Source organism: Ovis aries, chromosome 11, assembly GCF_016772045.2.
Source record: "Ovis aries strain OAR_USU_Benz2616 breed Rambouillet chromosome 11, ARS-UI_Ramb_v3.0, whole genome shotgun sequence".
NCBI classification, from domain to species: domain Eukaryota; kingdom Metazoa; phylum Chordata; class Mammalia; order Artiodactyla; family Bovidae; genus Ovis; species Ovis aries.
In genome coordinates, this window is record NC_056064.1 from 52,233,740 (window position 1) to 52,257,784 (window position 24,045).

Genomic DNA, 24,045 nt, shown 5'->3' on the forward strand with positions numbered 1-24,045 from the left:
TCTCCGAAAATCTGCAGGAGGGGGAAGAGACTTTTCTAGCCTCTTGCCTGGAGGATGTTGGTGCTATGGGGGCTGGGTGGGGCTTTCAGCCTTCAGAGTGAGGGACACCCCTCTGTCACCATGCATGGAGTCCTCCAGGCCACAGAGCCCCTGCTTCACCCTCCTCGAGGAATACCCTTCCATGGTGACCAGCCATCCAGTGATCTGGAGTGGGCAACCATCCAGGATCTGAGGCTCTTTAAACAGATCATCACCACTCCTAGCTGCCTTTTGTTTTGTGATTTTTTTTTTTTTTTTTTGCCCACAGTTACCTGCCCCATGTCTCTAAGCCTTTGGAGGTTCTATTTCTTAGCTCTCCCCATGATGGGGTCAGGACTCAGCTCTGCAAGGCCAAGCACCTCTTGTCCATTTGCCTTCCTGCATCCCACATTTTGCTGGTCGTTGTCTTTTCTCTGTTCTCCAGCTCCTTGGGGGGTTTTCATCTTCAGGAAATCTCTTTTGGTAGTTTTAGCGGGGTTTTCAGAGAGAGTAAAATTAGCTATGTGTGTTCAGTTGTCATTTTAGGCTCCGAGCTAAATCTCCTTTTGCTTCTTTCTTAGTGTTGCAAAGGGCTGTTCCTGGTTCTTCCTTCTCATTTTTTTTTTTTTTTAACGAAGCTTCCAAGTCAGAGGTTTGTAAAATTCTGTTCAGTCATATCCCAAGACAGGAATCCCCCCTGGCTGATACTAATATGAGGACATACAGTTTGGCCCTGAGCCCCTTTTCTGGGCAGATCCTCATTCCACGGCAGCTGGTGCTGGGAGGCCAGAGTCCCTGAGGCTTGTCATGAGGCTCTAGCCTTGCCAGGGCCTCTCCCTGATGGTGATCCCAATGTGCACATCCTGGGGCTGATCCTGCCACCGACACCAACTTCAATCCATGCGCTCAGGGGTCTGTGTGGACCTACAGCATGCTGAGCCCTGGTTGGGTCTGGTGGAGCTTGGGAACAAGATTTGGTGCTGTCTTCCGAGAGCTTCTCTGGAATGATCCAGAGGAGCGACTAGTAAAGGTCTTGCCTGGGAAGCAAAAGGCCTGCCTATAGGAAGACAGGTGGGTGATGAGGAGTGGGTGGGCTCAGCCACGGGTTGGAGGCCTGGATCATCTGACAGCAGAGGACAGAGAAAGCCAATTAGGTCTTTTGAGCAGGGATGTGCTATTTCAAATATGGGGGCTGGGGAGAGTTCAATCAACCAAGCAGCTGCCTCGTTGGTAGACAAGGCATATATCCAGTGTTTAGCTGTAGGGCCAAGAAGCTAAGTCGAAATTGTGTAGCATGACTCCCACTGACCAAGACAGATCAGTGACCCAGACAGGGAGAAGGGCCAGAAATTAAAAACATCAAGCTCGTGAGTGGACAGTAGCCACTTGTTGTGGACACTATCTGTCCTTGCTCTGCTGGGAAGGCAGCTGGCAGCGCAGAGCCCTGGGCACAGAGGAGCTGAATTTATATCCCTCCCTTCACTGTCTCTGAGTCCTACAAGCTCCTAACAAACTCCAGACTCCATGACATGGTCTTTGCCTCACACAGAAAAGCAGGACAGTGAGGTACAAGAATAAATCTGTTCTAGAAGCAGCATCCAGAAGTAAAAGCAACCTGACACAGGTTTTTCATTTCCTTTTAGCTTGAGAGGGCTTCCCTTGTGGCTCAGCTGGTAAAGAATCTACCTGCAATGTGGGAGACCTGGGTTCGATCCCTGGGTTGGGAAGATCCCCTGGAGAAGGAAAAGGCTACCCGCTCCAGTATTCTAACATACAGAATTCCATGGACTGTATAGTTCTTGGAGTCGCAAAGAGATGGACATGACTGAGCGACTTTCCCTTCACTTCACTTAGGTTGAGAATGTCTTTGATGGTTCAGCTCACTTCCATCCCTGCTCTCACCTTTCTCGATGATGCTCCAGGCCTGCATCCGATTGTCTTTTGTGTAGAATCAGGAGAAAGGCTTTACCTAATTCCATGGTTCTGTTTGGGTCAGTCAAGGCCCTCCTGCCTGCCTTCGGTGTGACCTCACTGCTCTCCACAGAGAAGGCGGTGGCACCCACTCGAGTACTCTTACCTGGAAAAATCCCATGGACAGAGGAGCCTGGTAGGCTGCAGTCCATGGGGTTTCGAAGAGTCAGACATGACTGAGCGACTTCACTTTCACTTTTCACTTTCATGCATTGGAGAAGGAAATGGCAACCCGCTCCAGTATTCTTGCCTGGAGAATCCCAGGGATGGGGGAGCCTGGTGGGCTGCTGTCTCTGGGGTCGCACAGAGTCGGACACGACTGAAGCGACTTAGCAGCAGCAGCAGCAGCAGCAGCAGCAGCACTGCTCTCCACGGGTATCATCCTGCCAGCCCAGATGATCCTTACTCCTCTGGCCCTTAGCTTCTGCTTTCTTTCCGCTCAACCTCCCAAGGATAGAGACCCTCTCAGACACTACATCAGGGTCCCTTCCCCTAAGGTGGGGGAGCTGGGAGTGGGGACAGGGAATACTTGCTTTTCTGACTTTAGGCAAATTCTTAGCTGACCTCCTACAAGTGACAGCCCTTCCCAAGGTGGAAATGTTTGAATCGGTGTGGTTGGTCATTGTGGACAGACGCCCCAGTGGTGACTCTGGGTGGCTGATCACTCACTCTTGGATTCCCAGGAAGGCAAGGCAGGGAATATCAAGCCCCAGTAAGGAGTAGGAGGTGTGTGGGCAAATTGGAAGAGGAGGCCAGGGGGTGCAGACCGGCGGCAGAGGTTGGGGAGCATTCGCCCTCGCTGTTCGAGTCCCATTCCTGGGGCCCGAGTCCCATTCCTGGGGCCCGAGTCCCATTCCTAGGGATCCCCAGGGTTGTTCTTTCTTGGCCAGGGGCAGGGTGGCAGGAGGGTAAGGGTCCTGGTAGGGGCTGCCCCGCCTCAGGATCGCTGCAGGGAGGGAGGAAGGAAGGGAGGGGAGGCGGGTCCGGGACCAGAGGGCGGCGCTCGCGGGAAGCCGGGCAGCCCCGGGCTCTGGGGTCCTCCGCGCCTCGCCCACCTCTCTCGTGCAGGCTCTCCTCCGGGCCGGAGCTTCGGGCCGCAAGGGTGCGTCGGGCCTGCGCTGTCCCCGCCGCGGCCCTCCCCGCCCCGCCGCCCTTCCCGGCCGCGCGGCCGCCCGAGCCCCCTCCCTTGCCGCGCGCTGCGCGCTCCGCCAGGGCCGCCGCCGCCGCCGCGTGCTCCTGCCGTCTCTCCGCTCCAGCCCAGCGAGCCAGAGGAGCCGGCGAGAGGGAGAGAGAAAGGGGGAGGAGAGAGGCGAGAGAAAGAGAGAGAGAGAGGGCGGCAGCGAGGCAGGAGAGCGAGCGCCGAGCCTCCTCGGACAGCGGCCCCTCCGCGGTCCCAGCCGCTCGCGTGGTCGGAGGAGACGCGGTCGCCGCCGCCGCCTGAGCCGGGCCCCGCGCTCTCCTCGCCGCCGGCTCGCCGGTGCCCGCGCGGCCCCGGGACGCCGTTGCCCGCTCGGCGGCCGGGATGCAGCCGGGGCAAGGCCGCCGGGCCCCTGTCACCTGCCGCGGGGAGCGCTGAGCCCGTGAGTAACCTAGCCCCCGCCCCCCGCGCTTCACCCCTGCGGTGGTCATTACCTTCCCGTTGAGCGGGCTGGGCTCGGGGGTGGGGGTGGGCACGTCCCGGGGGGAGGGCTCACCGGACCCCGCAGGGGGAGGCGGGGCTGGTGGGGGCGCGGGCTGCAGAGCGCGGACGGGGACCGACCCGAGGGCGCTCGGGGAGGGGTGGCGCCCTCGGGGTCAGGGGTCTCCCCGCGGGGTCGGGGCTCTCTGGGTTCCCTCCTGGGCTCGGGTGGCGCAGCACGTGGTCCAGCCCGCGGCCGGAGGGGCGATTTTGTGAATGGGAAGGCCCCGGGGTCGGGCTCCATAGAGACGCCGGGGAGTCCCGCGTACTCGTGGCGTTGGTCGTGGCGGTGGTGGTGGTGGCGGCGGTGGCGGCACAGTGCCCGGCGCGGGGAACTCCCTGGCGGGGGGAGGCTGAGCGAGAGGAGATCCCGGTCCCGCGGGGCGCTTCCAGGGTACGGAGCTGGAACCTGCGCGGGTGGGAGCGACCCCTGGGCACCCAGTCCCCGGGAACCCTGCCTGAGTCCTCGAGGAGAAGGGTTCACCGGAGGAGTTGATAACCCAAAAGAGTTGTGGGGAGGAAGGGTCTCCCGCGGTTCCCTAGAGAGGCCCCGGGCCCGCAGCGTCGCACTGTGCGCTGGTGTGAAGCGGCAGGGGCGAGCCGCTCGCAGGGCCCTCCAGGCGGCGGGCTGGGGGCGCTCCCCGCAGAGTCTCGGGAGTCAGGGAGACTCCGGCGTGAACCCAGGCTGGTTCTCCAAGCCTCGGCCGCCCGCAGGGGCTGGCGCAGCCCGGCGCTGAGGGAAGCTGGAGCGAAGGCGGTCAGGCACACCCGGTCCAAACTTTCTGTCCCGGTGGTCTCAGAGGTGGCAAGACTCGCCGGGGGCAGGGGGCCGGAGGGGTCCAGGGCTCGTCCCCTCGGGAGGGCTGTCTCTGGCGGCACCTCGGGGTGACGCAGCCTCCCCCGGCGCGGAGCCTCTCCGGGTTTGCATCCCGCAGTGCCCGCGCTGCTGGGGGCCCTCACCGGGTACTCGCGGGGACGAGGACGCGGCGCGAGGCGTGGAGGAACATTGGGTCCCCATCCCGTCCCAGAGCGGCCCCAGGATCCGAGGTCTCACATAGGGTAGGAGGGATTTACTGGGAGTCCAGGATTTCAGCTCCTCCAGCTGCCGCGAGGTCCGGCAAGGGTGAGGAAAAACTCCTTCCTGACGGAGCTCTCCAGCTTTGGGGAGGGACTGGATTTATTCTTTAATGGTCACTTTAAAAAGGACGCCCGCGGTGCCGCTCACGCTGATGCACGAGACATTACGCGGTGGAGGAAAAGGACGGGAACGGAGGGACTCAGCCCTGCGTCTCAGCTGGGGGTGAAGTCGCTTCTCCAGCGCACCCGGTCGCTAATTTCCAGCTGAAACACCCGCTCGGCTCGGGGGACGCCCTGGGCGCGCGTCCGGGAGCCCGGGGCACTTAGTACAAAGCAGGTAGGAGGCTAATGGAGTGGGGTCGCCGGTATGAGGTCTATCAGCCGGAAGCCGGCTTTGGTTTTACTGGTCTGCAAATAATCATAATAAAAGTATAAACATTGCAGCAGAACCTGCTCATTAAGTGTGCATCTCGGAATTGGGCGGATGTCTTAATTAGGCTGCGTTGTTAACGGGTATATTGCACTAATTAAAACCAGACCCTCCAGGTGAGGGAAAATTGTGAAGGGAGAGAGGGAGAAAAGTTGCAATGAAAGCGCAGCCTGATGGAAGAGGGATGCAGGCAGGTGGGGGCCTGGGACCAGCGGGTTTGGGGAGGGCGTGGCAAAGGAGCTCCTTCTGAGCATTAGGCGGGCTTGTCCCACAGTCCCCGTCTCCACCTTGGGGCTCAGAGCCCCATTATGCCCTGAGGTTGGAGGTTGCCACCCCCATCCCTCCCCAGAGACTGGAGGCCTCCCTGGGTGGGCACCGGGCTCACAGGCACACTCTCCTGGAAGCAGTGCATAACTCATTTGCCAGGCGGGAGCTTCTGAGAGGGTAGAGCAGATCCCTGGAGAATGAGGTGAGAAGGTCTGAGGGGTTAGGAAGCAGAAGCTAGAGTGGAGTGTCTGGTGCTTGGAGCCTGGTGAGGCAGCTGGAAACCAAGGAGGGGGTTTGCCAGAGTCACGTGGGCTGTCTGTGCTGGAGCTGCTGGGCTTTTTTGGCACCACTTGCCTATTTCCAACAGCAATCCCCTCCTCCATTAAAAGAGGACTCGAATGGTTGCTCAGATCCCCACTCCAGGGGCCTGAGCTTAGAGAGAACTGAGTCCATCCTTGGGCCTTGGGTAGCCTCAGGTCACCTGGGGAAGCTGGAGTCCAGGAAAGTCCCCACAGGCCAGGCTCTGGCTATGCTGGGCCTTCATTGCAAATGCCTCCTGTCCAGTGCCCTGGGAAAGGAGTTGAAGCTGGTCCGGGTGTATTCATGGCCTTTCCGCAGGTTCCCAGAGGCCAGGCTGGAGGGAAGGCTGAGTCCTGGGCGGCCCCTGCCACAGGGGGCGCAGCTGGAGGCAGCACCAAGGACAGGGCCAGGGCCCGCAGCCTGCTCTGGTGCCCTCCTCCCTGAGGAGGTTGTCCTGGGGCCGCTGGGGGCGCTGCGGCAGCAGCAGCTCTCTTCACCCTGCTGAGGGGAAGGGTTAACCTAATGCCAGCCAAGAGGCAGATTTAGGAAGGAGGCAGATGGGAGGACTCCTGGGTACCACTCTAGAGTGGGCCTCTGTTATGTTCCTGCCACTTGCTAAGCTTTGAGCTCTACCAACGGCTCAAAGAAATGGCTTCCAAGAATTGGAGAGAAATTATGGAGCTCTTTGGTATTTGGGGTGGACTGGGCATGGTATTGGCCAGAGAAAATGCCAGCCCCAGGTCTGGATTGCTCCTTGGCCAGCCTGGTCCAGCTTGGGTGCTGCCTCCACCCTACAGTCTTCTTTACAGCCCCTCACTCACATTGAACCATAGTGCAAGGCCGCTTTGTTCTGTGATGTGTAGAAACTGGAGGTACCTTACTCCTAAGGGCACAGATACTGGTTGATTTATCCCCACTTCCTCCTGGGCACGTGGCGTTATTTGATGCCTGCTTGTGGAATTAGGAGTGAAGGAATGGAAAGGTGAGGGAAGCACCTCTCCCACCTGTGCATGACAGAGTTGGTGGTGTGTGGGGTGGGGGGCAATGTAAGGAGCCTGGAGGAGCCATGCAGGGAGAAGTGTCTCATTGAGCTTGGAGTGACAGTGAGCATGGAATTGAAACGCTCTTTTGCAGCTGTTGTGGTGTGGGGTTTACCTCATCTAGCCCATCCGTGTGCCTGCAATTTTGGTCTTTTTGGTCCTGGTTGTCTCTCTGTGTTTATTTATTTCCACACTCCTGCTTGATACTTTGTTATAAAGACAAATGGAACCTGACTCACAGCTGACATTTGGTGAGGAATTTTTTGTTTTTAAACAAGTGAAGGGGAAAAACCATCCTGAAACTTCCTCCCTTGAACAGAGACGCTATGCTCCTCCGTGGGCACCTGCCTTTCCCTAAATCCCCGCCTGCTGCAGGCTTTTTCTTCTGCACGCGATGCCGGCTTTATAAACACATCCCATTTGCACCTACATCTTTTGATTAGCTGCAATGTCTCCCCACGTTCTTTCATAAAGCAGCACGTTATTTTCACAGGTTCATGAAACATTCAGACAGCCTAAACATCTTATTTTTTGCTGCCTCTCTGAAGTAGGTTTCTCTCTGAGCCATCACTGTCTTCTTTTTATTTATAACGTTCTGGTTCCATCTCTGTCTCTCTCTCTCTCTGTCCGTCTGTGTCTCTTTCTCCTCCCCTTTTATGTCTTCTTTTCTCCCTTTTCATTTTGAGTGGTGCAGGCACTTGGTATATGACTTTCTCTTTGAATTACGTATGAGAATTGAGGACAGCTCGCGTCTACAGGTGGGATGGGGAGTAACTGAGTACATGGTGAGGTCTTTTCTTTGTGGAGGACTGCAGACAGAAAAACGAGTAGAAATATCTCACTTAAAGAAATACCCTGTGACGTGGACTGGTTTGATTTATTAATATAAAACGTACATTTTTAAAGTGCAGCACACTTAGTAAATGAGTTTGCTGTCGCAGTTTCTCCAACACATGAGCTGACACCAAAACATGCCTTAGAAGGTGGCTTGAGATAATAAAGAGCATAAAATCTGCTACTTCATTTGAAAGCATTTCCTCTAGTAGCCTGGGGAAAGCTCTTAGTATATACACTGCATTTTGGAAAGTGTTGCCAGGGACCAGGTGAAGCAAAACTGAACGCTATGGCTCAGGAGCCAGGGGGGCCCCATGAGGGACAGCCAGCCAGCGGGGCCCGCAAAAAACGCTAATTTTATTTAAGTTCCAGGGGCCTAAAGATGTGCTCACCGTGCGATCTAGTTGTCACCCTTTCTGTGTAGCTTGGGGCTGGGTGCTGCTGATTCCACCTGGGGAGTGGGCTATAACTTGCTGGCATCAATTTGTGTGGGATGGGGTGGGGTCTTCAGAGTCTATAGTTTCCTCTGAGGACCAAGAGCAAAGCAGTTCGGTTGCAAGTTTTTGAAAGGTCTAATGGTTTAAAGCCAGAGAGAATTCCCAGCAGAAAAAAAGAAGGAGGGGGGAGAATATACATATTTTGAGCAGAATTCTATAAAATATTTCTTTGGTTCATGGCTGTCCTAAGAGCTTCTTCCTAAGATTCTAGAAGAACAGAGGCATGCGTGAAGAACTGCCCGCCCTGTACCTCGCCACGCCGGTTCCCTCCCAGATCTCCTCCTGGTCATCAACCCTGGGTGTCAGGTCTCAGCTGTTGCTCAGGGAAGCCACCCCTTCTGGTCTCTTATCGCTTCGGACTATGCCTGGAAACCAGGAGGAGAGGGCAGGTGGTCAGGTTTGTCTTTTTTTGGCCCTTCAAGAAAATAGTCCCGCTTGCAGGGGAGGAACTGCCTGGGGCACACTCGCTCCCAGCCGGCCCCTGCACAGCTTCATCACTTTCCTTTTGGAGGGCCAAGTGAAACTGTAACAGAAGTCTTCTGTATGGAAGAGAAGAGAATTCTGTGTGTCTCTATTTCTCCGAGGCGTCTTGTCTGACACCAAAATCCTTCCACCAAATCAAACAAGCCAGAAGTCAGCCAGGCCACCCGCTCCCTCACAGGGCCGCCTGTCCATTACAACTATGATGTACCAGTAGTGCCCTGCACAAACCTAGGGACCGTTCAGAGCTCTGTGTGTGAATAGGTGGAGAGCTGCCGCCCTGCTTATTACTGTCTCCTTGTCTGTGACACCAAATGAAACAGGGATGGTGGTGACAAGAAATGTGGTCCTCCAGAGTCTAGGTACTTCCCCTGCACCCCTGAAATTTGCGGCCATCTCAGGATAGTTTCCTTTTAGGTAAGGATAATGAGAACACAGAGAGGCACGTTGTTCTCGGCAATGAAGGCTCTTTTTATGTAAAAATGTGAAACTCTATTGAAGCCAAAGAACAGAAAGTTTACTTGTATTAAAAAAGTAGATACAACTTGGAGAAAGATTTAAAGAGGTATGAATACCTAGGTACATTTAGGAGTAATTTCTCACTAAACTTTAATAGCTCAAGATCCTTCCTGAATCTAAATGAGATGCTTCACTATAGGATCCAAAAGAAAATAACTCCTAATTTTCCTGGAACTTTTGCTTGAAGGGCTGGGTGCAGGGCAATGCTCCAGGGTGTGTACATAAAAGCTTCTGGACCATTTGAAATCAAAGCTTCTACTGATGATTTCTCCCCCGCCCCCATCCCTCTTTCTTTTGGCAATAGCAAGAAGGGCTTTTTAACCTTCTGTTTTCAGCAAGAGGTGTTAAGATGAATTTTTAATACTTCAGTGAGATCGCCGCACATACCACGGTTTCCCTACTTTTCTCATCACCTTGAGATGCAGGAAGCAAAAGGAAAATCAGAATGATGCTTCAAGCTGGGTCTGCACACAGGTTCCTGATGGGCTCCACCCTCTCCTGACTCGCCCTCCCATCCTTTTTTTCCCCTGGAGATCTACTCTGAATCTTCCTTCAGTTCATCTCATTAACCCGCACTGGCTTCCCTGAGATTGTGCCTCATGGCTGTTCCTTCTTGTAAGAACCACCCTTCACCCCTGGGACACACCCATTTAGATGCACATTTAAATAGAATGTAACTTCTGGACAAAGCTGTGAGTTAATTGCCTTACTTGAGACCTCAAGCCCATTAAGGGCGCAAGGAGCAGATCTGGCACTCGCCTGAGATGCAGCGGGAGGCTGTGTGCAGGGGACGTGAGGTGTGAGGCCAGGCTCTGACTTCCAGGGTGGTGGGACTGATTGCAGTATGCCGGAGGGGAGGGCTTGTAGACTTCCCAACCCTGTGTCCTGGGTTAAGCTCATGGAGCCTAGCTTGCTCAGCTGAGAAGAGGGGCGATGTAATACACGTAAAGGAACTGGTGCACAGTGGGCCTGCAACAGCTGGTGGTGAGCACAGACCTTCCTTGGTGCCACCCGCATGTTGGAGGAATGAGCATCCTGTCAGAGTTAAGGAAATGGATTCTGCACTGTTTCCTTTTGCCACAAGGAGATGATGCTGTTTTAAAATGGTTCCAGATAAAGTCGCAGGTGCTAGGACAGAAACAAGCCTTAGCATTCCTGTATAGGTGAGGATATCCTTACGTGCTCAGGGGGCTGATGAGGGCCCCCAGGAGGAACCTGACAGCTCATGTTCTCAGGAACACGGATGGCCAGGCGGAAAGACATGAGTGAGGGTCTGTCTGTAGGGCTGTGGTCCCAGCGGTCACCCTGTTCATGGCCTCCAGAGGGTGAAGGGGCCTCTGGCTGCTCGAGGTGTGCCCCACTGATGCGCCATCACCCCCTCCCCATGCCTCTGCTCCCGGTTGAATGTCAAGGGACACAGAAGGAGGGAGAAGTGCTGGGTGCTTCACTTTTGCAGGAGTGGCTTTGGATTCTAAGAGATGGGGGCCCTAGCTCAATGTCAGCTGGATTCTCCACGAGGAGGAAGAAAAGAAGAATAGAATCGTGACCTCCTGCCCTTCCTGGACTTCTCTGAATCTGAAGATCGCCATTATGGCACTTAACGCTCTGACTGAAGGATTCTATCCACCTCCACATTCAGCAAGGAGATGTTTTTGATTCCCAGGACCCAAAGTGTGACAAACCGAAACCCAGTTTTGCAAAACCCATTAGAAATAAACATAAAGTGTGCATGCCTTTCTGGAATATTGACGCTCCCTCATTGAAGGGACCACTGTGATGCCATTAGGCACAGCTGGAGCCCCCGCTGCAGGGACTGGTGAGGTGGAACCAGGGCCCAAGGGCCTTCTTACCCAGGCTCCTCATCGATGGGGGTGGGGGCTGTGGTTCACCAACTTCCCTCCTGTGTCCCCCAAGCTACTCATCGTGGGACTGATAGTGCCTGCAGCCTACCTCTTAGGAGTGCTATCCACGGGTACATTAGTCACGTATTTTAAAATGTTCACAGAAAAGAGAGGCGCTGGAGGATTTTAAGGTGAGAATTATTGTTTTGGGTTGGTGTAATATTATAATCAACACTCCCAAACAGCCAGTGCCTATCAAGTATCATCATTCCAGAAGTCTGTTCGCTCCGTTGTCAGCTGTGAACTTTTAACTGCTGACCAAAGGGAAGGAGATAGAGAAGCCGGAGGATGGCCTTTGTTTGGTGAGAGGCCCCATTTCCTTGTCCTAACTTCGGAAGCCCTGAGGTTGGTGTCTGGGACAACAGGATGAAAGGCAGCTTACCAGCATGTCTCTCCCCGCCACCCCCACAGACTGATCTCTCCTAGAACAGTTGAGAAGAATGCACACAGAATCTGCATTCTTTTGACCCTTCCAGCATCCGCTGGCCAAGACTGGGATCTCTCCCTAAGGTTGCCTTTGGTTTTGAAAATACATGTCCGGCTGTATTGGTTCACTGACAATATTGCAGTGGTTAGCGCTGGCTGGCCTGACTTGTCTGTGCTTAGGCTTGTAAAACGAATGGTGCATGAGTGCTTTCCCCCACGTAGATGGAAATCCCATTTCAGAAGTAGAACTGTCTGGACAGAACAGATGGGCAAAACCAAAACCAGGTCATCGATATCAGAGCTGACATGTAAAAAGTGCAGCGCACAGTCCTGCCCTCCCACACCATTCTTTCCTTGTCAGAAGTCACCACAGAGACTGAGCGAGCGCTAATCCACCTGCCCCCCTGCCCGTCGTGGACACAATTGTATGTTTTGCTCGGATCCTAAGAAGGAAAACCCACAAGACCAGACTTGGAAAATTTCGGCCCCCAAGGATAATTTTTCAGAAAGTAATGAACGCTAGAAAATGAGGGCTATAAAGGAAGTCTTTAGGTAATAATCATAACTATAATGTTCACCACTTTGAAATGCATTAATATAGACTAAAATTACAGAAAATATGAAGTCTGCTGGAGGGGGAAGGAGGCCTGCTTTGGAGCCTGAGGCCAACCTTCCGTGTGCCTGTGGCTTATGCCCCTCCCCCATCTCTTACAGCGAGGTCCCTGTGCCCCCAGCTGAGACCAGTCACACATACAATGAAGGTTGCGTGGAGGATAGTATTTCCTCCCCAGTGGGTTCCTTTCAGGGCTGTGCTGCTTTTCAGAAGGCAGGGGAATGCCAAGACTCCCCCGGGGTCTGGCCCACTTCATAGGAGTCAGGCTGCTTGAGAGCTGGGCTCTGTGAGGCCGGTGTGTAGACACTGGCTCAGGAGGGCGTAGCCCAGGGCACCCGATGCACACTGTGCCTACTGCCGCTTCCGCTCCAAGCTGCAGTGAAGACTCCTCTTCAGTGCCCTGGGGTTAGGAGCAGACACAGGGCACATGGCCATGCTCCACCCCTCTGTCTCCCTCCCCGACCCCACCAGCCTCTTTCTCCTGCTCCCCCTCCCCCAGTCCCCACCTTCACCTTCAAAGCCAGCAGACTGTTCCAGCGAGATGCAGGCGAGGGGCTGGCAATGGCAGGTCAAGCAGTGCTGAGCTCAGAGCAGCCGGGAGGAAAGATTTACGGTTCCTCCCTGCCCTGCTGGATGGACAATTAAAGCCTTGCACGGCTGGAGGAGAGCGGGTCGTTAAGAGTCAGGACGGTCAGAATAAATCAGTCACCTCCACTTAGACGGCTGAGCTAGGCTGCTTCTGGGGCCTATAGGGCAAGAGTCCCTTGGGTGTGGGTTTGAATGCTCTGCAATGGACGATCTCTGCAATTGAAGGATCTGACATGCTCTGGGCTCCACCCGAGACCGGACCTGAAGACCCCAGTGTCTCCTCACAGATGGGGGATGTGCTGTAGGGCCTTCCGCGGCAGTTCTGAGTAACGCATTTGTGTTTTGTCTCCTGAGCAGCTGGCGGGGAAGAGAGCCACAGACTGGAATGTTTGTGGGTCAGAACAGTGGACCCCAACCTGCCAGTAGAGTGTGCGTGTCCATGGATATTTATGCGTGTGTGTGCACAGGTGTGAGTGTTGGCATGTGTGTGCATGGTGTGTGTGTGCACACACATAGATGTTGTATGTTCTCACCTCCTGGACACTTGTAGGCTCCGCTTGTGCCTCTAAACCCACACATCCCACTGACTGACTGCCTGGGGCGGGTGTCTGAGCACCAGCCAAGCCCAGCCATCGTCCCTCTTCATTCGTGCTGTGTCTGACTTCAGTGCCTTGGAGACTCTGGCAGTTTCCTCAAGGAAACTTTGTCTTTGTGGAAATAAGATGCCAAGCGTTCCTCGGCCCTCCTATCGGCTAATTGATGATGTGATCCCGCGTGGGAGCCTTGTCATTCCTGGAAACGCTCTTTATTTCCTGCGTTTCCCCACCTCCTTCCCCGCCCGCTCCCGCCTCCCCACTGGGGTCGGCTTTCCACGATGGTGGTGGAGCCACTCCACACGAGCCGCGGGCTGCGGCGTTAGCGGTATTCAGCCAGCCAGCACGCCAGGCCTTTCATTAACTCGGATACTACAATTATGTGCGCCGAAAGGCTGAAAGGGCCATTTAGGATTTTTCTGCTTAAAAAAAAAAAAATATTCCTTTTTTCACAGCCATCTGCCCAGCCCTTTGGGGCCACAGCTGTGACACAGAACGGTGCGTGGCCTTCAAGCTCTCCTCGGTGCTCTTGACCCCGACCCTAATCCATCCATTGGCACAGTGGGCAGCAGGGTGGGCGGGGCCCCACCATTGTTCTGCTCGGAGGGGCTTTGCAGGCTATTGGTACAGCGGGCCTGGAGGAGTGTGCTTCCTGCTACGGTGACTTAACTTTTGGCACAGCCGGGGCCACTGAACCGATGGCCGTGTGCATGGCATGTGTGCCCTGCTGACACGCGAGCGTGTCCCTCAGCATGGAGAGGCTGCTGCTGCTGCCGTCGTGGAGGAGATCAGTGTCGGGGCTGTGGCTCCCACTTGCTTCCGCAGAGGCCACTCAGGCGTTTTTGTGGGAAAACGTAGTTTACACGGCTTGTGCAGGCCCCTTGTGCATGCACGTGTGTGAGTGTGTGTGCAGCTCTGCCTGTGGAGATTAGGGTTTTGGAGGAGATTGCCTGGCTCTCCCCAAAGTGGGTGAGTAGTGTTGTGGGACCTGGTTGGGATCCCCAGGGGTCTGGTTTGACAATCTCTGGACTCCTAGAGAGGAGGAGGCATGGAGACTTGTGGGAGGTGCGCTGGCTCCAGGTCACCCTGCAGAGAACAGCCACCCAGGACAGAACCTGGGCTTGTGACCGTGTGCTTGGACTAGACGCGCCTCCCCGTTGGAAGGTAATTGCAAGTCTGGAGACAGCCGCTGCCTTGGATGCGGTACCCAAAAAACTCATAAAAATGTTATTCAGGGACCTTGTTATCTTAAAAAAGAAGGAAAGAACCCAAGCACCAAATAACAACCAGCAACTCACAAACTTATTTTTTTAAACTTCCCTGAAGTTGCCATGGTTACCCGCATGCGTGGTTCCTGGCTCTCTTGCTCTAAGTGGAGCGGCTCAGAGCAGGCATTAAGCCCTTGGTGCGGGGCTTCCACGGTGTGTCTGCCCATCTGAGGAGCCCGTTTGTGCTCTGGCATGGAGGGAAAGAGTGAGGCTACAGTAGAGATTTTGCAGGACCATAGCACATGATATTCTAATGTAGCGCTTCTAAGACTCTGGAGACAGAATTTGTCTCCCACGCTAAAATAATTATAGCCGGGAGAACAGAGAAGACATCATTCCAGGCCCTTAACGGTGAGGAATATGTGTGTGTGTGTGTGTGTGTGTGTGTGTGCACGCGCATGCCTTATTCCCTGGTTCTTCAAGGAGCACTTGTCTGTACTCAGCTATACATGTAAGGGCAACCATGACCTGCCACATCCCTACACCTGTCGGCGGTATAGCGTGTATCCAGACCATGCTATGGGAGGCTTTGGGGGAGAAGGATGCCAGACCAAGATTCCCTCCAGCCAGACTTCTCTCTACTCAGAGAGCCGAGCACACAGAATGAGTCGAGGCACATTCAGCTATCTGTGGGCTCTCAAGGGGGCCCCTGTGTACCCACGGTCCAAGCTCAGCCTTTGTAGCTGGAACATTAGCTAAAAAAAGAAGAGACCAGGTGGTTGGCCAACTGCCTTGTCACCACCTGCCCTAGAGTCTGACTGCTTTTCTCCCATGGGCATCTGGCCTCAGGGCCCCAGTGACCTGTGGGGTGTCTCCTCCCTGCTGATTGCAAGGTGAAGCTGTTCTCTTTTGACAGACAGTGGGGTGCTGAGGCCAGGGGTGGCCTGGATTTCTGCTACAGGATCTTAGGAATGGTTGGCCAGTGGGTAGATGGTGAAGACAAATGGGGCTGTTCTAGATTCTCTCACAAGCATGGGACAGAGCATATCTAAGGCTGGTGGGCCACTGGAACTTCTGTGCTCCTCACACAAAGGACAGGAGAAGCCATCTTCAGAGGCCTCTTCTCATGGCTCCCTCTGGGCCTGACAGCACCCTGTATTTTGCAGCACTTTCGGGAGCGGTAATTAGCACTCATAAGGAGGGATGAAAAATGATAGATCCTGGTAGGTGTTTGCACACCTGTCTGCTATGTCAGATTGCAAAGGCTTTGATGGCAGGGACCCTGTTTTCCCCTAGAGCTTGTGGATGCCTCTCCACTCGCAGTATGTTCTTAGTCAGCGTTTGGGGGGGTTTTGGCAGCTGGCTGGTGGAGGGGTGGAAGCAGACCTGGGATCCTGTTAGCCCTCCCTCCGGCTGGGTCAGCTGGGCCGGCAGGTGAGGGGCCTGAGGGGTTTCTGTGCCTTGGTTCTTTCTGTCACTGGAAAGCCTGCCGAGTCCTGGTGGTGGGAGGGTTTGCAGGAGGCCTGGTCCTCCTTCTGGGTGTGTTGTGGGTTTACTCTGTGTCCAGGGGCCTGGAGCTGGGCTGCTGCCAGAGGGGCCACGGGCCCACTGGTCTGTAGGAAAACCTTGTGGTTTCTGGCTTGAAGAAGAAGCGGTCTCAGCTTCAGCCCTGGGGGTGGCAGAAGTGAGGCGATGCCCCATGGGCTTGGTTGGGCTGTACATCCAGCCACACCAGCTTCCTCCCCTTCAGCCTGGAAGTGAAGAGACTTGCACTGTGTGCCGCTGTTTTCCCAGAACCAAGGTCAACTGCCAAAGAGAGCAGAATGCCTCCAAAAGTGGGTGGGGAGACCTCAGATGTGTCTCTCAGTCCTATTCTTCACTGGGCTTGGAGTGAGGAGTAGATGAAAGGGAAAGAACATTCCTAGGAAGATGCTGGACTCTTCTAGAAGATGCCAGAAGAAAGCCTGAGGCTCCTTAGGTGCGTGACCCTGGGTTGGCTGCATCCTGTAGAGGGCAATGTAACCCGTCTGCTGGGGAGTCATCTCGCGATTATTGATGCTAATGGAAAACAGAAGTGAAATGGATAATTCAAGATGGCAGATGAATCAATATTATTTATATTTAGCTTGTGAATGTGCTGCATATTTCTCCGCTGGCAGATTGGCCTTCACAATCATATCTTGCAGAATCCAAGAATCTGCTGTCGTCGGGCCAAGGGCTGCCACCTTGCTCTCCTTCCAGGAGAGTTGTTGGAACACACGCGCTTGATCCCCTCGTGACTTGGCCACCAGCACAGAGGGAAGCGCCAGAGCGTCCTTACTAACACCTGCCCTTTCCCCATCTCTCAAAGGTCTCCCACTGCTGACAAACCTCCTGTAGTGGGGACTGTGTAAAAAACGATTAGAAAGAATGGTTTATTCAAACAGTGAGTTTTATGCAGCTGTTTTAGATAATGTGGAAAGAAAGCCACAGTGCAGTGTAACTGGAAACGGAAGTCGGCAGAACAGTCTGTGTCCTTTAGTATGGAAACAAATACATATACTGTCTTGTATTCTCAAGACACAGTAGGTGCTCAGTTAGGGGCATGGGCCCCAGTGAGGGTGGATGGGCCTGCTCAAGGGGCCCATGTTTCCCATCTTCAGTGGAAGATGGCAGACTTTTCTCTCCCCTGCCATCAGCACCTCAATCTGTGCACCAGTGCTCTTTGGCACCAAAGTTTAAAAAAATGACCTTTGATTTCTAAGGTGCCTTACGCTAGACCTTGTATCGATTGACAATTTCATACTGAATAATTGGCTGAGCTCACACTGTCCTCCTAGAAGAACACCGTGAAGTCACACAGACTCAGGGTAGGACCAGGGACTTGGAGCGGGGAGGCTTGCTGGCTGTGCAGGGTACATGCTCAGGGGCTAGGTGGCTGCAGGCCTGGGGGGCTCTGTGTGTGCCTCTGCTTGTCCAGGGTCCTGTGGTGCCTGCTTGAAATACCCAACCAGAATGAAGGCTCTTGACTTGACTTGTAGAGGGAGAAGAAAAACAGGATATGGAGAGGGGCTGATTGATGGTGAGGAAAAGATGCTTCCAGAGAATGTCTCAAGATCTGGAGACAACGATCTAGTTCCTTCCGTCTTCCCCACGGTCTGAGAGCTTCTGGAGGGTGCTGCCCCATAGCTTTTTTGTCAGAACCATCTAGAATGAAGGCTTGTTCCTGACTCACATCCTCAATCCCAGAAAGCTCCTGCCTCAGCCCTTAGCTCTTGGATTCTTCTACTTCCAGCAACAAGAGTAGACGACAGGGCCACAGCCTCTCACCTCCCTGGCACATAGCAGATGTTTAATGAACACTGAAAGTACATGTTGGGGAGGACTGTCCTTCTGCCCTGAGAATGCAGACTGACAGCTTCCTTTTCCTCAGTAACATCTCTCCCTCTATATCCCCATAAACCTTAAAACAACTCACTCAGGAAGAGGGAAGAAGCGGGGAGGGAGAGGGTGGGACTGATGGATTCCCCAGGTGTCCAGATCCAGTGAGCCTCTTCCGCAAGCGGTTTTGGTTTCTGTCCTGGAGCCCGCTGGCCCCCTTCTTCTATTTCCTCTGCTGGCCCTCAGGACCGGAGCAGGCTGGCAGGAGGAGACAGGCTGGGCTGGAGCCGGTGACCTTCTGTCCAGAGCTGGGACCTGATCTTGTGCCCGGCGTAGCCATCGGGTTCTGTTGCTCCCACTTCTCCTTCTAGTCATTTTAAAAACCAAGACACTAAAAGAAAACTAACATTGGAAGGAGACACGATCATATCACAGAGTTATCTAACGCTATCAGGCCACTCTGGTGCCCAGAAATTAGATTATTTTAGAATTCCATCAAATTAAGGGAAGATTCTTCTCTCTGGTTCCCGTCTCCCTGCCCCTTCCTCTCGGTGTCCCTATCTCCTCTCGCCCATCCCTCCCTGCCGATGAAAGATTTTCTGGCGGTGTCAAGGCAATGTGACCTGGTTCTGTAATAAAGAGGAGGCTTATTAGAATTAAGGCCTAACAGCGTTAAAAAAGCAATCTTTGCAAGATTGAGGCCACAGGGGAATTGTAAATTCTCAGCAAAGACCTCATTTAAGGATTGGAATAAAAACTTGACACGCATGTGCGGGTGTGCACACATGAAGGGCTCCTCGCTAAACAAAAGAGGCTTAGTTAAAAGAAAAAAGGGCAAAGGGGAAAGGGAAGGATTGGGGGCAGAGGGGTAGGAGGGTGGTTTCCCCACACCTGGCCCCATGCGGGGGTCTCCTGGGTAGTATTGCCGGCCAGGGGAGGGCTGTCCTTCCATCGAAGTCTCTCTACACCCAGACCTCTCCTGGAGCAGCTGCCCCCTTGCCTCTGTCACCTGAGGACAGCGTCAGGCAAACGGAGCTGTGTGCCACCCTAGCCCCGGGTGTCAGGGGTTGTCATTCTAGATTGAGTTGGCTGGGGTCCCTCCTCTCGCTGCCAATCATGTTTCTTATCCGGCTGTTGCTGTGGTTTAGGGTCTGCCAGGGCAGGGGTGTGGATGGTGGCAGCCTGTGTCTGGCTCCCTCTGGGCAGGGAAGAGGTGGGCAGCAGAGATTTAAGCCTAAGGTGATGCTGTCAGTGGAGGAGACAGTCTGGATACACTGAGATTGCAGGTTTACTTACCTATCATCTTAGTCCTGTTCAGGGCTGCTCTGACAGAACAGCAGAGACTGGGTGACCTATGAACCACACTCACATGTTTCAGCTCTGGAGGCTGGAGTCCGAGACCAAGGCACTGGCAGATGCATTGTTTGGTGGGGACCCGCTTCCTGGTTCATCGCCGGTGCCTTCTGGCTCAGTCCACACAGGTGGGAAGGGGTGAGGGAGCTCCCTGGGATTTCTTCTGTAAGGACACTAATTCTCTCATCACTAATCACCTCCTGGAGGCCTCACCTCCTAATACCAACACATTGGGGTTAGGATTTAACATATGAATCTGGAGGAGACACAAAATACCTATCAGGGGTCACTTCTTGAGGTGATCAGTCTCATGATGTTTTACTGGAAAAGCTGGCCTTCAAGAGACAGGCTGGGGGGGTGGCGTGGAGGTGGGGACACACACTCCTGGGAAACAGACTACTACTGCCTTGCTTCTGCTTGGGACTGCTGCGGGAGAGTGCATCCCTCGGGGCCCTCTGGGCTCACCCCCACTGGGTGGCTGTGGCCGTGGCCCGCATGTTGGCAGCTCCTGCTTTGCGCATCTGCACTCCTCTGCCCCTGTGCTTTCAGGAGGATGGGGTGGGACATGGGGCTTCTGTGGGGACTATGCTGCTTTATTGCTTTGGGCTGTGCATGGCACACGGGAGGTGCTCAGTGAGGATTTGTGCACTGATGGGTCTGGACCCGGTGCCCTTGCCTTTCCAGATGTGGACCATGACTGGGGGGCTCTTGCTTTTGGTGCCAGGATTGGTCATAGGAAGGTGTCCCCCCACTCCCAGGAATTCCATAAGTGCAAAGTGGTTGTGCCTAATATTCTGAGTTACAAATAGAAGGCAGCCCCTGGGGAAGGTGAGCTCAGTCCAGCCTTGACTCACAAAACATCAGCCAGAGGCTACCCGGCCTGGGATGGACACATGGCAATGGATGCTAGCCACTGGGATCCCGGGGGCAGGTGCTCAGGGGTCTCTCTTGATGCACCTCTCCTGGAGGGTCTCCTCAGTCCGGGATCTGTGTCCCAGGACAGTGAGATGCAGAAGTGGGTACAGCCAGGTCTGTGCTGAAAACACACCAGAAATTTGAGGACAGGGGACAGCTCCCTCCTTTCAAGGCCCAGCCTTGCCTTCAGAAGTCATTACAGGCTTATTCTGTGCTCTGGGAAGTGGGACCGCTGGGATTTCTGGCAAGTCAGCCTCAGTCCCGAGTCTCTCTCCCTGTAAGAGTTTCACTGAAGATTTCTCTGAGGTTTGGGCAGGGTCCACTCTAGTCTTCTTTCTTGACATGGGTGACGGTGAGAAGCTTTCTCCCAGGGCTGCTCCCAGGAATTGAGGCAGAATCTCAAGAGGACAGATCTCTTTACCTGCTTCACTGACAGAGAGACATGGCCAAGATGACCTTTGTTAGTATCCCTGACCTTCAACTCTCTTTCCGGGGCAGGGGGGGCGGGGGAGCCATCTCTTTTCCCATGGTCCAGTTGAGATGGACTTTTTTAGACCAAGTTTCTAGCCCCAAAGGGCCACCAAGGAAGGCAGTTTACATTTCAGGGCATTAAAAAATATCTGAGGGTGTTGGGAAGGAAATAATCGTCCCAAACTTGGCAACAAATAGATTGCAATTTTTGAAAGCTTATCTGTGTGAAGAATGAGTTTTCAGCTCTGCAGGAATATTCATTTGCCTCTTAAACAAAGGGCAATTATATGCAATCCTTCTCTGCTTTTGTTGGCTTCCCAAGAAGGATCTGGAGTTGGTACCTCCACCCCAGTTTCCACCCTCTTAGAACGATAGGTTGAGAAAGTTTCAAAATGACTGCTCATAGTTTACAGTGTCTTGATGTGTGTCTATCAGCCACCCGGGCCTGGTCATCTGGGGTCCTCATCCTGGGCAATGACAGACCAGGACAGTAAATGGGGAGTTGGGGGGCAGTTCAGAGTGGAGGAGAATTAGAAAGGAGGGGGCAGGTTGGGGCAAGTTCAGTTCCGTTCAGTCACTCAGTCGTGTCTGACTCTTTTCGACCCCATGGACTGCAGCATGCCAGGCCTCCCTGGTCATCACCAACTCCTGGATCTTGCTCAAACTCATGTCCATCGAGTCGGTGATGCCATCCAACCATCTCATCCTCTGTTGTCCCTTTCTCCTTCGAGAAGTGTTGGGGCAAAGGTGAGACAAATTGAGGTGAAGAGGAAGCAGCCCCAAATGCATGGATTTTCTCTCTGGGGGTCCCACAGCCTTAGGAGCTGCTGTACCCCCACGCTTCCAGGAAAGGCGTGAGGAGGGGAGGCGAGGGGAGGGGAAGGGAGGGAGCCCAAGGCTTCTCTTTGTCCTCCTCCTCCTCTTTTCCTTTCTTTTTTAATCCCAGGGCTTCTTTCTCCAGAAGCTGTCATTTTGTATAAACCTCTGACCGAGGCACATGCATTCTCACTGCCGAAATCTCCATATCAAACACAGGCATCCGCTGTGGAACTGACAGCCCTCCCCACCCAGGCGGTGGGGCTTAGAGAGGCTGGAAGGACAAACGCCAGCCCCCACCCCCACTCCGTCCTCCACGCCTGTGCTTGGGTGATGCAGGACGGATTGAGCGAGGTGACCCAGTCTGTCCTGAGCACCTTCCTCAGGCCTCTTGGGTGAGATGAGGGGGCAATTCTTGCTCCTTCCCGCCATCTCTGATAGGTGTGCAAAGCCCACCTGCCCTCCCAGGGGACACACAGGAGCCTGAGGGCAAGAGGGGAGAATTGTGTCCCCCCAAAAAACATATGTTGAAGTCATAAACACCAGTACCTGGTGCAGCCTAAAGAGGCACCAAGCTGCCCTTGGAAAGGCTTCAGTCCTAGCGGCATGATGACGCCCAGGAGGTCTTGCAGTGAAGGTGGGACCTGGGCCACATTAAAGCTCTAAAGCATTTGTTTATGAACATTGGAGTGGGCTCAAGAGCCAGATCTGGATTCACCCCTCCCATCCCCAACACTGGAAACTCCTACTCACGCTGTAAGACCTAATTCAAATGTCCCCTTCTCCCATAAAGTGGGGCTTCCCTGGTGGCTCAAATGGTGCGACCCGGGTTCTATCCCTAGTCAGGAAGGTCCCCCGGAGAAGGGAATGGCAACCCACTCCAGTATTCTTGCCTGGAGAATTTCATGGACAGAGGAGCCTGACAGGCTACAGTCCATGTGATTGCAGAGTCAGACATGACTGAACGGCCAACACACACAGACACACACACACACAGACACAGACACACACACAGACACACACACAGACACACACACAGACACACACACACACACACACACCCATGAAGTGGTCCTGCCCTGATTCCTCCAGTGGCTTCTTCATCTGTTCTCTTGCAGCCTCTCCCCGGCCTCCAAGTGGGACTTGGACTGGGGCGGCTCGTATAAGACATATCCTGTTCCTCTGGGTGCCCAGCCCCTTTCTATGGCTGCATTTCCCAAGGTATGGTTCCTGGACCACACTGTGTTTCTTGAAAAAGATAGGTTCCCAGGCCAGATTCCACCCTCGGCCAGCATAGTCAATAGTAACCAGCTCCCTGCAAGGTCCTGAATGATGCTATGTATTGAGACTAGAGGGTGGGGTTAGGTGGCATCCAGGTGGGCTTCTGAGGTGTTATACTTGGCTGGTGCTTATGGGAGAGATTTTCAAGCTGGTCCTCTGTTTGGATGGATGACTTCTGCAGTCCTGGGCTGTAGGATCTTACTGGGCAGCCCCACAGGTTGGTAAGTGAGGCTGGTGTTCTGCTTACTTTGCTCCCTCTCTCCACCTCCTACTCCTGAGCAGAAGGGTTGCTCCATTATTGTGGTCAGAGGGCTCTAAGTTATGATTAAAACAGCAGAACCCCTGCAGGTCCATCTAACAAAGAACTACAAGGTGGAGGTCTTGGGACCGGTCTGGTCCTGCACCCCTCACAAGAATGATATGAGGGCCACACATGACAGAGTGTGTGGAGGGGCGCTGGCTGTACAGTGACCCATGATGTCCCCGTGTTCCCCTCTGCCCACATTGTCTCTTTGTTTTGTTGACTGGAGGGGTCTTGCAGAGCTGGAGCACCAAAGGGTGGGTGTTCAGGACCTCTATTGTTCATCTCTCTGCCTTGAACACACCTGCCACATAATTTTTGGGGCTGGCCAGTTGTTTAGTTAATTTCAAATGGCCTTGCCAGGACCAGTTTCTCCATCTGCAGCAGCAAAAGGAAAAAAAAAATATTTTAAACCTCCAGCATGGAATTTTCCCAGTTATTTTAAATAAGTTTCATTTATTTGTGCTTGGCATTCAGATAAGAATTACCAGCCTCGCACAGATGCAAATTCAGAGTCATAAAAGGAATATTGACAGCAATTGCAACCACGTCACCATCTCTCTTGCGATCAAATAAATGCCCTGGCTGCCGTCAGAGGAAAATGTAGCATTTGAAAAGCTGCAAGAGAACACACTCTCCAACAAACAAAACAAGTCTCTCTGGAGAAACGCAGGAAAGGATGCTTCTGAGAACTCTGCAGGGACATTCCAAACAGCTCCTTACACTTCTGATTGAAAATATATTAAAAGAAAAATTTAAACCAAAGACTCACCAAGTAAATCAATTATAAACCCTGCTAGACTGAATTTAGCTGTGCATCTCTGTTGGATTCTATCTAATACAGAGAAGCAGAATGAAATTGTGGAGCATCTTCCTGCCTTTAGGGGAAAAGTATCAGTTAGCTTCAGCTGTGTAACAAATGAGCCCCCTAACTCAGAAGCTTGAAACAACAGTGATTTCTTCTTGCTCATGAGTCTGTAGATCAGCTGGTTACCTATGTTAATCTGGTCCATGCCTGACTGTTCTTGGCTGGGCTCTCTAATGGATCTGTGGCCATTTGGTGGAAGGGCTGGAGATTTACAGCGCTTGAGGACTGGTTCCTGCTTCA

General features: G+C 53.7%; 1 protein-coding gene across 4 annotated transcripts in view; it reads left to right on the forward strand.

The window, feature by feature from the left end:
• Window positions 1–3,384: 3,384 nt before the first annotated feature.
• Window positions 3,385–24,045, forward strand: part of RBFOX3 (RNA binding fox-1 homolog 3) — a 434,098-nt gene continuing 413,437 nt past the window's right edge. For 3 of the 4 annotated variants that reach the window (XM_060395813.1, XM_027974221.3, XM_027974223.3), the window contains exon 1: window positions 3,385–3,569. The gene's annotated coding sequence lies outside the window, so the exon portion shown is untranslated. Of the gene's footprint in view, window positions 3,570–4,892; window positions 5,082–24,045 lie in introns of those variants that run through there. The other variant, XM_027974222.3, reaches the window with a different exon arrangement.